Genomic DNA, 15,293 nt, shown 5'->3' on the forward strand with positions numbered 1-15,293 from the left:
GGCAGGTTAGAAAATAAAATAAAATTCCTGATCTAGGAAGACTTTGGAAGTGCATGATCCAGGAGGGGGTCGTTGGCCTCGTGCGCCTGTTGCCTAGGAATTTGGAGTGAAGGCTGGGCACCCCCCTTCTTTTTGTCATGCAAGGTGCACGGACAATAGGGGGGACAGGAGAGATTAACTTACAAGGTTCTCTCTCCTCCCCCAAACCATTCCTTGCTCTCTAGAAATGGGAGGGTTTGACAAGCCTCTCACAAAGCCACCGTGAATGGTCCGAGCCCCAAATACATAGTTAGTCATTTCATTAAGTCTGATAATGAAGAGAGAACTCTTCCCCCCACTCATTTGTACGACAACATTAGAAGTCTGGGTGGGTGGGGGAGCTGAGAAGCAGAGCCTCAAAGAAGAGCTGGGGGGGAGAGGGCAGAAACCCAAATAAATGCCCCTTCCTTCCTTTTCCCCAGAGCTCGCAGCTACACCTATAGATGCCATCTGAAAAGACAGAAAATGGGAATCGTTCGATCTTCCTAAAGAAAATCTACATATTTCCTCGACGTGAGCTCGGTGCGTTAGGAGGCCGGGCGGGGACTCAACGGGGATCCTTCCCACATCCTTACTCTAGGAAGACCCCCCCTTTTTCAAATCGAATCTAATTTTTCGGTTTTTGTTTTTTTTAAAAAAAACCCAAGCCACTTAATTTGTCTATTGGCCAATTTTTAATTTTGGAGGGGGGAGGGAGGAAGCGCGCTGGCTGGATAAGGCCCCTATTTTAAAATACGCGTCGGAGCAAGAGGGGAGGGGGAAAGGATGGCAAAGCTTCGGTGTGTGAGGGTCGTGTTTGTGTGTGTGTGTGTGTGTTTGTGAAGCCGGTGGCGAAGGGAATGTTAATGGCCCTTCCTGGACCCAACGCAGAAAATCTGTTCAAAACAAAGGACTGGTGTGTTGTCCTGTGAGTCCAGCAGCCAAGACTTTTGTTCCCAATGTGAGTGAGAGAGACCAGCTGTAGAACAAGGGAGACACTGGACTTTGACCGGTGTGGAGAGTTCTAAAAATGGAATGTTATTCAGTCTCGCAAACCTATTTTTTTATTATTAAAGCAGAAATCGTTTCCTGTCTTGACTATATGCAGTGAGATTTTAAAGAAGGGAAAGGGTTGCGTGTGAATGATTGTAAATTGAGAACCTCACCAGGTTTCCACCCGTTTGAAGGGGTTCTCTGTGTCCAAGGAAAGGTCTAAGAATCGTAGAGGTTTGTGGGTGGGGAAGTAAATTCGACTTAAAGCAGAGTACTTCGGTTTTAAGATTCTGGATTGTTTTCTTTGGGTCTCTGTGTCAGATAAGGCCACCCCCCCTCCCAATATTTAGCACGGTGCCGGAGGTCTTTGACAAACGTGGGTGTATTATTCCTAGCGAAATCTTTTCCAATCTAAACGGAAATTCAATTATATGTACCATCCAGACACATATATCACACACACACACACACACACGTGCACTTATCTCCATCCCTATTATTAACATACCGCTCACACAACTGCCATGTAAGAGGGGAGGTTAATCCGTATCCTACCTACTGACTATGTTGCTGGCATTTAATGTTGGCGTTAGTATCTCCCTTTCCCTTCTGGTCGCAAAATCTTTTTGAATCTTGAATCTTGAAGAGACTCGGAAACCCTCCCACGCAGAAACCCATGGCCTCGAGAAGCATTTGGAGGGCGGGGGGAGATCCGTGGATAAACACTCTAGATATTTGTTTCCTTCCAAACACAAGGCAAAACAAAGACCTTTAGGTACACATACATTTCCAAGGGCGCCCTGTGCGCCCGCCCTTGCAAATATTTTCTATTGGGTAAAATATATCAATAGGACTTGCATTTATCTGCAGATTGGTTTGGGGTTTTTTGTTTTTCTTTTAGGGAACGATTTTAAAAAAATTATTTCCAGTTTTAAAACTAGGTTTTTACCTGCGTAGGGAAAATCCGAGTCCCGCATATATACACGTATACAATACAGTATGTGGGGTTTTTTTTAGTGTGGTTTTGCCTGTGGCGAGTGTTTCCTTACCTATGCATAAAACCCCGAGGCGTTTATATTTATCACGCACCGCAGAAGTTTAGGTTGTTATGTACCAATAAACGAGGTGTGTGCTGAGCGCCGAGACAGGGTAGCGCGCAAGTTCACGCACACACTTCGCCATAAATCTATATGGAACGAAGGAAAAACGAGTAGAGAGCAAGACATCCAAACCCTGATGGTGTGTGAAAGAAGGGGCTTTGAACTGAAAAAGTCCGCAAGCCTGAAAATTAATGGACACCCCCTCCCCTCCCCCCAAAAGCTTTCAGGGATCATTTATAAAGCATTAGACTAGAGAAGTGTCCTCGAAGGTGGTTGAATCTGGATTCCAGTTTGTGCAACTTCAGTGCAATTCGGCATGAAGAACGTCCTACCTAGAGAGCCTTCCTTATACGCAGATATCAGTGGAAAGATACGCAGTTACTTGGTCATGCGTTTGTGAATGCGTAGAATACCCTGAACCGCATCTCCCGGCCACGTGCTTCCTTCCTCCTTTATCGTCTATAAAATATTTGATACATGTAGGGGTTCTTATCGTTTTCACCCAACCTTAGCAGCTGCTTCTTCCAATTTATTCTTTGGTGTTATGGGAAGGAGGTGGAGGAGGAAAAGAGCGGCGAACGGCAGCAACAACCACCTTGATTTCTTTTATTTATTGCCGCAATCCTAATCGCATTGCATTTACATTGAAATAAGTCCCGCTGGTTTACTTTGCGCTCCTTCCTTCAGCGTGGCTGGGATCGCAGCCACAGCGCAACGGAGGGGTCCTTCCTTTATGGCGCTAGCATCCCTCTCGAATATGTCTGGCCATATTAAACCCAATCCTCTCTCTCTCAGAAACGCGCACACGCACAAATCCTCCATCCCCTAACCGGACCCCCGGTCCTTCATCACTATCGGCTACTCAAAAATCTTCATGGGGGAGACGAAAGCCCCTCTCCCACCCAGCTACGGTTCCTTACACATCACCGGGCATTTATACATCAGAACTGATAATGCCCACAAATCGATAATTTCCCTCCCTATCAGCATCTGGGAAGAGGAGATAACTCTTTTCTCCCACCCTTTCAGTTCTTCCTCATCCAGGATAGAACAGGCTTTTCACCCCTCTTCCTCATTTTAATGCACTGGGAAGGAAAAGGTGTGTGTGTGTGTGTGTGTGTGTGTGAGAGAGAGAGAGAGAGAGAGATATGGAGATCTTTTCTCCTTCCATTCCCCGAACTATACTACATTGAAACCCACACCCCCATTCCACTCGCACAAATCTTCAGCTCTTTTTCACTCCTCTTGCACTTGGAAGAAAGAGGCGCGCGTGTATGTTTGTGTAAATTATATATACCTCCATTCCCCAAACTGTAATACATTAGAACCTCCCCTCTCCCCAATTCCATCCACACAAATCTTCAGCTTTTTCCATTGGAAAGAAGGGGTGTGTGTGAAAGAGAGAGGGGGGCGATCTTTTTGCTTCCGTTCCCCAAATTGTACTACATTAGAGCTCCCCCATAACCCCCCCGAAATCTCCAGCTCTTCCTCCATTCCTCCCCCGCTAGGCCTATTCCGGGGTCCCGAGCGCGCTGGAACAGATGGTTAGAAAGAATCAAACCCTACAGTCTCTCTCTCTCTCTCTCTCTCTCTCTCTCTCTCTCTCCATAGCTGCCAAGTTATCCCTTATTTTAAGGGATTTTCCCTTATGCTGAATAGGCTTCCTCGCGAGAAAAGGGAAAACTTGGCAGCTATGTCTCTCTCTCTCTCTCCTTAGTTCATAAAGCGACTGCGCGTTGGCAACTGCGGCGGTGACAGTAATAAGAGGCGCGCGCGCCGTTGATGGAATTTACTATATTAAAAAAAACAGAAAGGAAAAGAAAAGAAAGCAGCAAAGCGCCCCTTTGAAGAGAGTAAAGTGTATCAACATTACAGCGCAACAGACGGCGAAGGGATAAAGGAAACAGCGAAAAGACAAACAAGATAATCATCTGTTTCCAATCAGTTAAGCTCTGTAGAATTTGTAAGGCTGCACTCTGCATATCCCCCCTGAGTTTTGTAATTAATTACCTATCTGTTTGGCATTGCGACGGGTTTTTTCTTTTGTTGATATTCCAAATTATTCCCCACTCCCCATCGCCCCCGCCAACCTTACAGGAGTGTTGTTTAAAAGACACACGGGGGGGGGAGGAAGGGAGGGGGAAAGACGTGGGCGTGCCTGTTAGTGGCTTCGGGAGCTCCAAGCTGTCTTTTATGAGGGATGGGGAACGCGTGGCCTTCCAGATATTGGGACTCTAATTCCCAGTAGCCCCAGCGGCAGCAGCCAGGACCAGGGCCAATAGGTCCGGGATGATGGGAGTTGCACTTCTGCGGGGTCTGGTTCCCTAGTGCTGTTTGCTGCGTAGTCTAAAGCGCGTTTCCAGCAAAACCCTCAAAGGAATGTGTCTCTGTGTTGTGTTCAATCTTAGTCCTACTCAGAGTAGACCCGCTCAATTTAATAGACAAAAATGCCTTCGGCCCATTGATCTCAGTGGGTCTACTCTGAGTAGGAGTTAAAGCTAGACTGAAAGGCTCCCCCCCCAAAAAAAAATCCAGCGCAGGCTTGTTTGTTTGCTTGCATGACGCTTTGCAGGGCGCAATAAAGCAGGTCTCTGCCCCCAAGGAACTTACAATCTAGAGAGAGAGAGAGAGAGAGAGAGAGAGAGAGAGAGAGAGAGAGAGAGAGAGAGAGAAGAGAAGAGAAGTATGACTCCGAAATCTGTAGAATGGGGCCTAATCTTTGACATTTTTCTCCTCGCTCCCCTGTATATGCACCCCGCCCTGCACTGAATTAACAGATCTCACAGCGTCCAGAGTTCTCCCAAGCAAACGTGCGCAGGGCCGCAATCCCCGGCAGGGTTAGTGTACACCGCTGTGTTCCACCGGCTTTTCTTTCTAAGCAGCCTCGATCAGGAAAATAAAGCCTTCACTTTCCATTTATTTTAGCTAGGGTGCATGTGTATGTGTGGGCGCTTGCTTGCTTTAAATCCCTCCCCTGTTCCAAAGGCGGGAGGGAGAGTCTCTAAATAAAAAATAAAATAAAAATTTAGATTGCATTTCCACACTACTTGGAAGCAAGTCCCAGGGAGTCCAAGCGGGGCTTTTTCCTTCCCAGGCTGGAGACAGCCTTAAAAATGATTAACCTTGGCAGGATCGTGTCTTTGATTCCTGCACACACACACACACACACACACACACACACACACACACACACACACACTGTAGGTGTGGAATGGAATGTGCTTGTTTCTGCAAAAGGTGGCGAGGAGTTTTGAGAAAAGGGCAAGGGAAGAATGGGTTTGGCAACAATGAGAGTGTTGGGGTGCCTGTATGAATGACTTCTGATTTTCCTCATTAAAATCTCCTTCTGGAAAAATAAAAGAATATGTAGGGAAGGAAAAGATGTTGGAGGGAGAGGATTTTATATACATATAAGATTAAACAACCTCACCAAACCCAGCGAGGTTCTCGGGGCTTGTGGGCTGTGGGGCTCTTTCTGAGTGGCTGCGTTACAAATTGTAAATTTAAATTGCTCGCCGGATTCATTACTGCCTCCCTTTGATTTCAGTCAGCCGTGAAAAATTGTTACTGGTGTACCACTGCGAAAGTGTTTTGCCGCAAAGAGCAACAGCCCTAATCACCCAGCTTTCTCTCTCTTCCACAAAAGTGTAATTATTTTGTTTTGGGTGTAAATATAACCTACGGTACAAAAAGTCCAGCGGCGTCTGAATGCATTACGGAGCGCATTTAAAGGAGATCCGTCCGAAATTAATACCAAGGTTAAACTGGAAAGAGAAAGAGAGAGAAAGAAAGAAAAAAAAGAAAGCAGGCAGCTGGACAAGACACCATTTTTATAATTTTTTATAAATAAAAGGAGAATGCGAGCGGGGGAAAGAAAAAGAAAGAAAGCGAGAAAGGAATTTTTTTTAAATAAAATAAAATAAAACGTAAAATAAAGCTGAAAGGGGTTCATTCACACACTTTCACAAGCTTCCCTCCGCGAACAAAGAGGTGGAGAAGGAAATCCCCTCTCCAAAGCTGGGGGTTGAATCTCCTGCCGGGAGGCCCTTCGCGAAAGAATGGGCGCTTTACGCAAAAGGGGGTCTGGTCAGTTCCTTGCGCAGGAGACATTCCCACCAGCTTGCGCTCCGGAGACCTCACTCCAGGCTCTTCCTGGCTCTGAAACGAATGATAGGAGGCGACCCTCGCGTCTGTCGCCTCCGAAATAAATAATGCCCCCCCTTTCCCTCCCTCCACCCCAGCTACAGACGTAATGCCCGGACTCGCTTTCTCTTAGGGACGCCCACCGGCGTGCGCAAAGAATCTTGGCGCCTGTTCAAGAATGTCATTTCTAATACACACCGGGGTTTGTAGGTGCTGGTTCAGACATGCATTTTAATCACATGGCGACTGCCAAAACCAACCAACCAACCGTGATGACTCGCGTGTGTGAATGAGCCTCCACGAATCCAGACCTCCAAATCTCATACTTTCCTTTCCCATCCCATGACAGCAAAGTCCACCGTTTCTGTTCCATTTTTACACACCGTTCACCAGCCCACACTTTTACCAAAACAGCGGCCACTTAGAAATTATTTCACAGCTTTTCGAAAGGAATCTCTAGTCAGCAGAGCTTGGAGAGAAATGGAGCGACTGTACCCGCTCGTGCGAACCGCTCATCAGCACCGGAAAGTGCTATAGAGTTGAGCTGGGAATAGGCTGGTGTAGAAATCTGAAGAACGTAATAGAATAAATAAAGAGAACAGTAAAATACAACAACAACAACAACAACAACAACAACAACAACAACAACAACAACGGCTTGGGGCATTGGATATCGAATTCTTAATGGATTTCGGGGAACGTAATTTCATAAGTAAACGGATTATGGTACACTCAGACACTACACGCCTCTGAACTCTGGAATCGTTTCTCTGTATATCTTAGGATCAGTTAATAAGGGTTTGCCGCGGAAGGTACACTGCGAAAGTTTGATCTATTTATTTATTTTTAAGCTGGAGGGGTATTTCCATTTACTCGCCTTGAGTATGGGCGCGTTTATGCATCCTGGTCCCGCTTCCCACGCGTTCCGCACACGTGCAGCTTGCGCGGGGTTACCTCGCGAGTTCTTGTGATTTCCCCACACTTCCCACGCCCGGGAATTGGGCTGGGATGCGTGGATCCAGTGAACTGCCCGTTCCGTCCACCTTTCCCCTCAAACTTCTAATTCCATCAAGCCTACTGGAAAGGGAGGGTGTGTGGGTGAGAGAGAGAGAGAGAGAGGGAGGGAGGCGCGCCTCGAGGAGCAGGCGGGCCGAGTTTATGGAACCCTGCTAATTAATTGTGTCATTAAAGAAGCATCGTCTACCCACCCAAGGAAAATAAAACTGGTAGCTTGGTATACGAGGAAGCGGTGCTAAAGAAGGAGCGCGCTCATTTCGTGTTCCTCCTCCGCTCCCACCCCACCCAACCCCTTCTCCAAATCCCCCTCTCCCCCCTTCCTGCCCTCAGTTCTTCTCTCTAAGCTGCACAGTCTCTCCGCAGTTGGCTTGGAAGGAAAGGAAGAGAGGGATGAAGAAAAAGAAAGGATACTCGAAGTCGGAGAAACTGCGTACCTGGAACAAGGACCCGCCGGGTGCCGTCGGACGGCAAGAAAGAACTGCAGAAAGGATCCCCCCAATCTCTCTCTTTCCTTTTTTTTAAGAGGAGAAGCGCAGCCTCGAACCCTAGCGGCTGCCCACCCACCCACGCCTCGAGGGGTTATAAAAAGCTAAGAAAAAGAGAGAAGCAGTAGAATCACGACTGATCTCAGACGAGACTTCTGTGATCGACGGATTGTTGCTCCGTTCGTCAGCCAGCCGAGGGGACCGGGGAAAAGGAACCGGTCATGTGCAACACGCGGGGGGAAACTGTGCCCGCGTGTGCTGAGCGTGTCTCTGTGCGGCAGCCGCTACTGGCCACTAAAATTAGAGGCGACCTTTTCCAGATCCGTCTCTGAAAAGAATCTGCTGTCGGGCTAGACGCGACTACGCTTCTCATCGCAGTAACGAAGTAGTGAACGTGCACGTGTGAATGTGCTGCTCCATATCAAAGATGGGGGAGAGAGGTTTCTGCACGGCAGGCAGAATGAGAGGGTAGACATCTGGACCCTGCCATTTCAGAATGTGTGTGAGAGAGAGAGCGAGAGAGCAGGAGTGATCTGTGTATCTTTGTGCGAGTTAAGAACGTTTCTTTTTAAAAACAACAACGTTTTGCATGAAATAAATTATCGTTATCAGGCTGTGCTAAATATTACTCTCAGATATGTTTATTACATGCAGATAGTTTAAAAAACTTGTGCACCTTCATATCACACTTTTGAAATGGCTCAGTCCAGGGATCTAGCTTCAGAAGTTTATCTCTTTCAACTTCAAACATAGTTCTAGTTACAGGTAGGTAGCCGTGCTGGTCTGCCGTAGTCGAAACAAAACAAAACAATTCCTTCCAGTAGCACCTTAGAGACCAACTAACTTTGTCATTGGTATGAGCTTTCGTGTGCAGGCACACTTCTGCATGCACATGAAAGCTCCAACCAACCACAAACTTTGTTGGTCTCTAAGGTGCTACTGGAAGGAATTTTTTTTTTTTATTTTGTTTCAACTTCAAACATAGATCGGTTTTTCAGCTGGAACGTCCACGTGTCGCCAGACACAATGATTTTCCATGGAATTGGTTCACACCTTATCTGCCAGCAATCAAGCGATGTACAGAAACGTGTGAGCCAGCCTGACGGACAAGCATTCTGGGTTGGGTGGGATACAAGGTGAATCCGGTTCTGCTTTAGATATTGGTCTCTACTTTGAGTATTGGTCTCTACTCCACACCATACATTTAAGGCACTATGACAACACTTTAAACAGCTTCACCCAAAGAATTCTGGGAATTGTAGTTCGGTAAAGGTGCTGAGAGTTGTTAAGAGACTCCTGAATTCCACTCACAGAGTTACAGCTCCCAGAGTCCTTTACCTTTTTTAAGAAAAAAAAAAACCCCTCGTTCCCAGTGAACTCTGGGAATTGTGAGGGGGAAGAGAAGGTCTCCTAACTACTTTCAGCACCCTTACAAGGCCACAACCTCCGAGGTTCTTTGCGGGAATCCATCACTCCTAAAATGGAATCGTAGTGCTTTAAACATATATAGTAGGTACAACCTAAAGAATGTAAAATGCCAATGTTTTAAACCTCTCTCACTGACTTTGGCAAGAGGGTGGACTTGATTCCCACACTTTGCCCCTGCCTCCTTCTGGATGAGGTTCTGGAGAGCCTGTGGATGCCATACCAGGGTTCATGATAAGCTTTGCACATTCATTGTCACAAGGTTGTGAGCTGGGCCTCATTTGCACAGAAGCAGCTGTGTCAGGGCTGAACCACTGCAATCCACTACTAGTGGGAACTTCTATGATGGAATGCTGCTCCACATGGGAACAAACAATGACAACATCCATGTAGGTAGAAAACTAGGGTCTAGGACAGGCATCCCCAAACTGCAGCCCTCCAGATGTTTTGGCCTACAACTCCCATGATCCCTAGCTAACAGGACCAGTGGCCAGGGATGATGGGAATTGTAGTCCAAAAATCTGGAGGGCCGAAGTTTGCAGACCCCTGGTCTAGGAGAAAGATTTTGCTTGATCTATCCATTTTCTTTACTGAAAGATGTGGTGGTGGTGGTTGGGAGCAGCATCAATAATGATAATAATAATAATTTTTCAGTTTAAAGTTTTACAATCGATTATCCAACAATCACCCTAAAAACAAGATTCCAAAGAATCTCCTAGACTTCCCTCCTTCCCTTTGTGGGTCCTTTGGTTAACCATCTCCTCCTACATCCAAATCTTTGACATCTCCATTATATCCTGTGGGATGGAACACTGGGGCAGACAAGTCACAACAGTTCCTAGAGTGTCCACTAACAGGAACTCACCTGGAGGGACACCTGACTACAGGTCAGTTCCTGTTCCCTCAGACATGCAAATGAGTTGGATTAGACAAAAGCCCTAGCCTGCAATCACTCGCCCCCTCTTAGCTACTTCCTCCCTCGATGAGGACACATCTCCAGAGAATCTCTAGTTAGCATGGTTCTCACTCTAGGCCTGCAGCCAAGAGTGAGACCAAATGGAGTCTTACTTTACTAAGTAGTCTCTAGATGTATATATACTTGTAACTTTTCTAAGCAAGCCTGCCTTTCTGAGATTATGCTGTAACTCAGGATGAAACTGTAAGTAAACTCTATCTTATTTTATAAACACTGTGTTGTGTATTTCTTTTAAGAGGGACAAAGGGGACCTTTGCCAGGAAGTGTAATATTGAACTATAAAGTGTAATATTGTTATAGAGATTCTAGCGAATCTAACGCACATGCTTTGCTGCGCACAAAAGGGGAATGTCACTCTGCTGATATTGGAAGCTTGCTAACACAAGCTTGGATAGGATCTATCTAATAATATATCCTAATCCACATCCCTAACATTCCCATATATCCAAAATTCAACATTAAACTACAAGTGTTATTCCAACCGGGAGGAGCATTTTGTTATGCTGGTAACCAGCAGTGCTGGTTAGCTCCCCCATTCTGAAGTGTCACAACCTGGGAACCTCAATGAGAACTAGACCCTTGTATGAAAGACGGAATGAGGTCAGTGTGCACATGAAATGGCTCATGTATGTTCTGTTACCCCTCCATCACAGAAGTGTGCTTTCCCTGTCCATCCCCTGACAGAGAAGGCAGCAAAGTGAATTATATATCCTACCTGGGAGTATTTTCCATTGAAATAAGCAACTTTTTTATTTTTTAAAAATCTAAATAAATGCACCAGACGTTTGAAGCTCTGGAAACCAACCCATTTGACCTGGCAAACAGCACATACACATCCTAGGTGGAAACTGAATGTCAAGCATGTTGGGTTTCTTTTTAGTGATGGAGGTGGTGAAAATGTGGTTATGCTCCTGCACATGCTTGGAGACACCCTCAACCTCCTCATATCCCACAGTTAAACCTTGACATTACAAACACGTTCCGCTTCAAATCTGTATTTTGCTGGTTCCTATTGAATCACGGACACTTGGGGGGCTATGTAAATGGAACAGTCTGAAATTAGTGGTGTTAATGTTATACAGATGTTTAGCCGACACCCCCCCCCCCACACACATTGCTCTTTGGGTTGAAGGGAACTGGAAGCAGTACAAGCAGAGGCCCAACACTTCTGCTCCACGATAATCAACCTGCAAGAACTACCAAGCCCAGGTTCCCGACTCGCCATCACTGGAGCGCCTTAGAAAGTTCACAAACATTACTGAAAAGTAGGGGGAAGTAAGTCCCCCCCCCACTTCTCTCCTCTCCATCCAGTGTTCAGTAACACCAGGTGGGTAGTGTTAAGGGATCATAACTGGGCCCCATTATCCGAACTGGAGTGTGCACCTCAGACTGGAGAAGCAAGCCTTGACCCCAAAACCCTGGAGGGAAGGCACTGATTTTTATTGGATAATTCTGGCATAGAGCTTCCGACAGGGAGTGGGGAAGGCTCAAGTGCTTTCTCCCCCTCCCCATTCCCCAAGAGAGCTCTGTGGCACTCAGGTACTGTACTGGTTTCCCACAGGCATCTGGGTGGCCGTTGAGAACAGGATGCTGGACTAGATGGGCCATTGGCCTGATCCAGCAGCAAAGCTCTTCTTATGTTCTTAAGTGTTTCCCAAACTTGGGTCTCAAACTGTTGTTGGACTACAACTCCCATCATCCCTAGCTAGCGGGACCACTGGTCAGGGATGATGGGAATTGTAGTCCAAAGCCAGCCATAGGCTCATGTTTAGGAAACCCTGCATTCAACAAATTCATGAAGGATTTGGTTAACATTGGCTGCTTGTTATGATGGCTATTTCCCCCCCCCCCCCCCGCTGTGGTGGCCTGCTTGTAATTACAAGTGAAGATAGGTCCTGCTTGTGAGTTTCCCATAAGGCATCTGGTTGACCTCTGTGAGAACAGGATGCTGGACGATATGGGCCACTAACTGATCCAGCAGAGCTTTCCTTTTCCCTCAGAGGCCAAGCTCTCACTGCTTTAGGCAATCCCTGACCAGCAACATTTGAAAAGAATGCAGGCGGGACTGGATCCTGGGAAACAAACATAGGGTTTTTATCACACCTGATGAAGTTGTGTGCATCTACATAGTGTATACCTGTGAACCCATCAGAGGACCAGAACACCCACCCATTCGTTTTCCTGTGTAAAGTCAAGGAACCTTTCTATTAATTTCACTTGAGTCTTTCCAACTTCCCTCCCCCAATTGAACAGAGTTGTTCATATGGCCCCAGCACTTACTCTGATCACTTATGCTGCTAACCTCGATCTTCCTTCTTTAAAGCTGATCATTTGGTTTGGAGGACCATAAGTCTCAGGTCTCGCGGGAGTTGGCTTTTTGTGTGTGTAGGGGGCGGGGAGAAAAAGTAAATAGCCACAGGGCTTTTCTTTACCTTTGCTCGGATTATTTCCCAAACTTCCGGTTCCTTCTTCCGACGAAAGTCTATAGACGAATTCCAGCGCAGCAAAATAACCCGGACAAAGGAAGCGCTGAAGGAGCCCCTGAGTAATGCGGAAGCTCTCTCTCTCTCTCCCTCTCCCTCTCCCTCTCCCTCTCCTCTCTCTCTCTCTCTCTCTCTCTCTCTCTCTCTCTCTCTCTCTCTCTCTCTCTCTCTCTCTCTCTCTCTCTCTCTCTGTATATATTACCACGATGTAGGAAGAGCTTTTCAGATAAAAATATAAATTGCAAGATGCCTCTCTGATCAGACCATTTGTACAGAAATAAATCTTCCCCAACACACACACACAATCACAAACTTTACTTGCAGAACTTAGTTTACACGTTCCGAAAAGAATAATTCTGTTACATTTTGTTTTAGTCTTAGAGATTCTTTCGACACTGTTCTCAGTGTGAGGCTTAACAGTATATTTTACTAAAATGTAGCCTTTCCAGCTAGAAATCCACAATACTCTATGTCTCTCTCGCTCCCCCTGACCCCTCCTGCTTCAAACTACATACTTGCTGAACCACACCCAGCTAAGCACTGCTAAAAACTCTGTGATCCTGAGGGGGGGGGGGCACACAACTTCATTAACATATGCAAACAGTTTGTAACTCTCTCTATCCAAACCTTGTGGTTTGGTCCTAAGGGCTAAGGTCTAACTCAAGTCGCCATGTACACAAGCTTCATGGAAAAATACTTAAACATTCTTTACAGTGTTGGACACAAGTTAATTAGAATACGCAGCCTTTTATGTAATTTTAAACACAACGTCAACATTCTCTTCCCCTTCCTCTGTGTTTCAGACCATTGTGATCCCCGCCCCGCACCCTCTACATCTCATATTTTATAGATAGGGCCACTGCAAGAACTAGACGCTGTGTGACGGTGGTTACAAAAAACTGAATGGGTCAGTGTAGCGAACCTTGGCGCACATACAAAAGGCGACTATTAATTTTGTTGTTATAACTCTGCTGAACTCTGGCCTTCAACAAAGAGATCACTTATTAGTCAAAACCATCATTAAAAACGACAGCAAATACTCCTTAAAACACACTTCTCCTTTCAACTTTAGGTTGAATTTAAAGGGGCTTTTAAAACTCTGCTGAAAACGAAGTCCCCAAATCTGAAGTGGCGTCTCTCTCCAAAAGACCCCCGTTTTTTCTTTTTCTTTTTCTTTAGTTTTCCGAGAGAGGAAGGGTCATTCTTAATTGTAATGCAGAAGTGTCCAGGCTGTCGGCTACCTGGAAGTCTTCCATGACTCAGGGAGCCTCTAATTCTTGACCACAAGTGAAAAACACTGAGGATACCTAGAGATGCCTTAAACCCAGCTATGAAGATGAAGTTCTAGCCTGGTAGGGCTACGATTTCACCTTTCACGCTCTCTCTGTCTGACCAGGCTTGGAATATGACTGCTACACTACTGCTCCTCAAACAAGGGGAAAAGATCTCGCCACCCAAACCCTACCTAACAGCTTCTTGTTAGGGTGATTTTAACCACTTTTTATTTTAAATAATAAGGCTACAGGAAGGGACATACATTGGCAGAGATTGGTGAGAAGTCTGGACTTGCTGATTTCATTAAAGCCCCCCCCCCCAATACCCAGTGCTTTTTTTCTGGGGGCACGCAGGGGTACGCATACCCCTAAACATTTTGTGAATCTAAGTTTGGCCTCATTGAGGGGCAGTATTTCAATATGAGTAGGAAAATGAGAGTACCCCTAAACATTTTTTTTAAAGCACTGCTAATACCTATCCAGCCCCCCTCTAATTCCAGCACCCTTAGTCAGATATCTTCTTACTTTAGCTGTGTCAGCTGATCCTCCATGTTTAGGAGTAGTGTACCTGCGACAAATATTTGCGGCGGCGTGGGGGGAGCAAAGAGGAGACGTGTCCGTTAAGTCCTGCTTCTAGCTTCTCTGAGGGCCTCCCGTCGGCCACTTCCGGAAACAAGAAAGGTGGGTGGACCGGATGGCGCCTTGACGTCACCCAGCATGGCTCTTTTTATTTCTAATGTTTAATACCTTAAAGTATTGTTGAGGCTCATTCAACCATCACACACAGATCATTGAACCCAAACAGCTATTTTAACGCCCAGGCTGCAAACTGGCAGCAGATAACCCCATATTGTTACAGGAACACAGGAGACGGCCTTTTATCGAGTCAGTCCATGGAGCTACCATATCTAGCTCAGCATCGCCTACACTGACTGGCAGCGGCTCTCCGGGGTTTCAGGCCTTTTTCAAAACCACCCTGGAGACGCTGGGGATTGAACCTGGGCATGCTCAAACCACTGAGCTTTAAGGCCTTCTGCTTCCCCAGCTGAAAAAAACACCAAACAAATTCAACAGCATCATCTTACAACCATCACGAAAAGCAAGATGGAGTCAGGGGTGCCAAGTTGAATAAAATAACTTTTTTTTGGGGGGGGGGCAGGTAAGCCCCGCCCCACATAATCAATCACATGATGTGGCACACCGCACACGCACACTATTTGGATAGCAATGCCCATCGACCTGGGGGGCGCGGCGGCAGACAGACCCCTCCAATATTTTATGGGGCGGGGCCGAAGGGACCTCGGGTCCCTAGGAGCTGACTTCTAAGGATGGAGTAGATTTAAACAAACACCACCCGCTCCAAAAATCCCGAACGGAAG

This window comes from Zootoca vivipara, chromosome 16 (genome assembly GCF_965207765.1).
Source record: "Zootoca vivipara chromosome 16, rZooViv2.hap1.1, whole genome shotgun sequence".
Taxonomy (NCBI): Eukaryota; Metazoa; Chordata; class Lepidosauria; order Squamata; family Lacertidae; genus Zootoca; species Zootoca vivipara.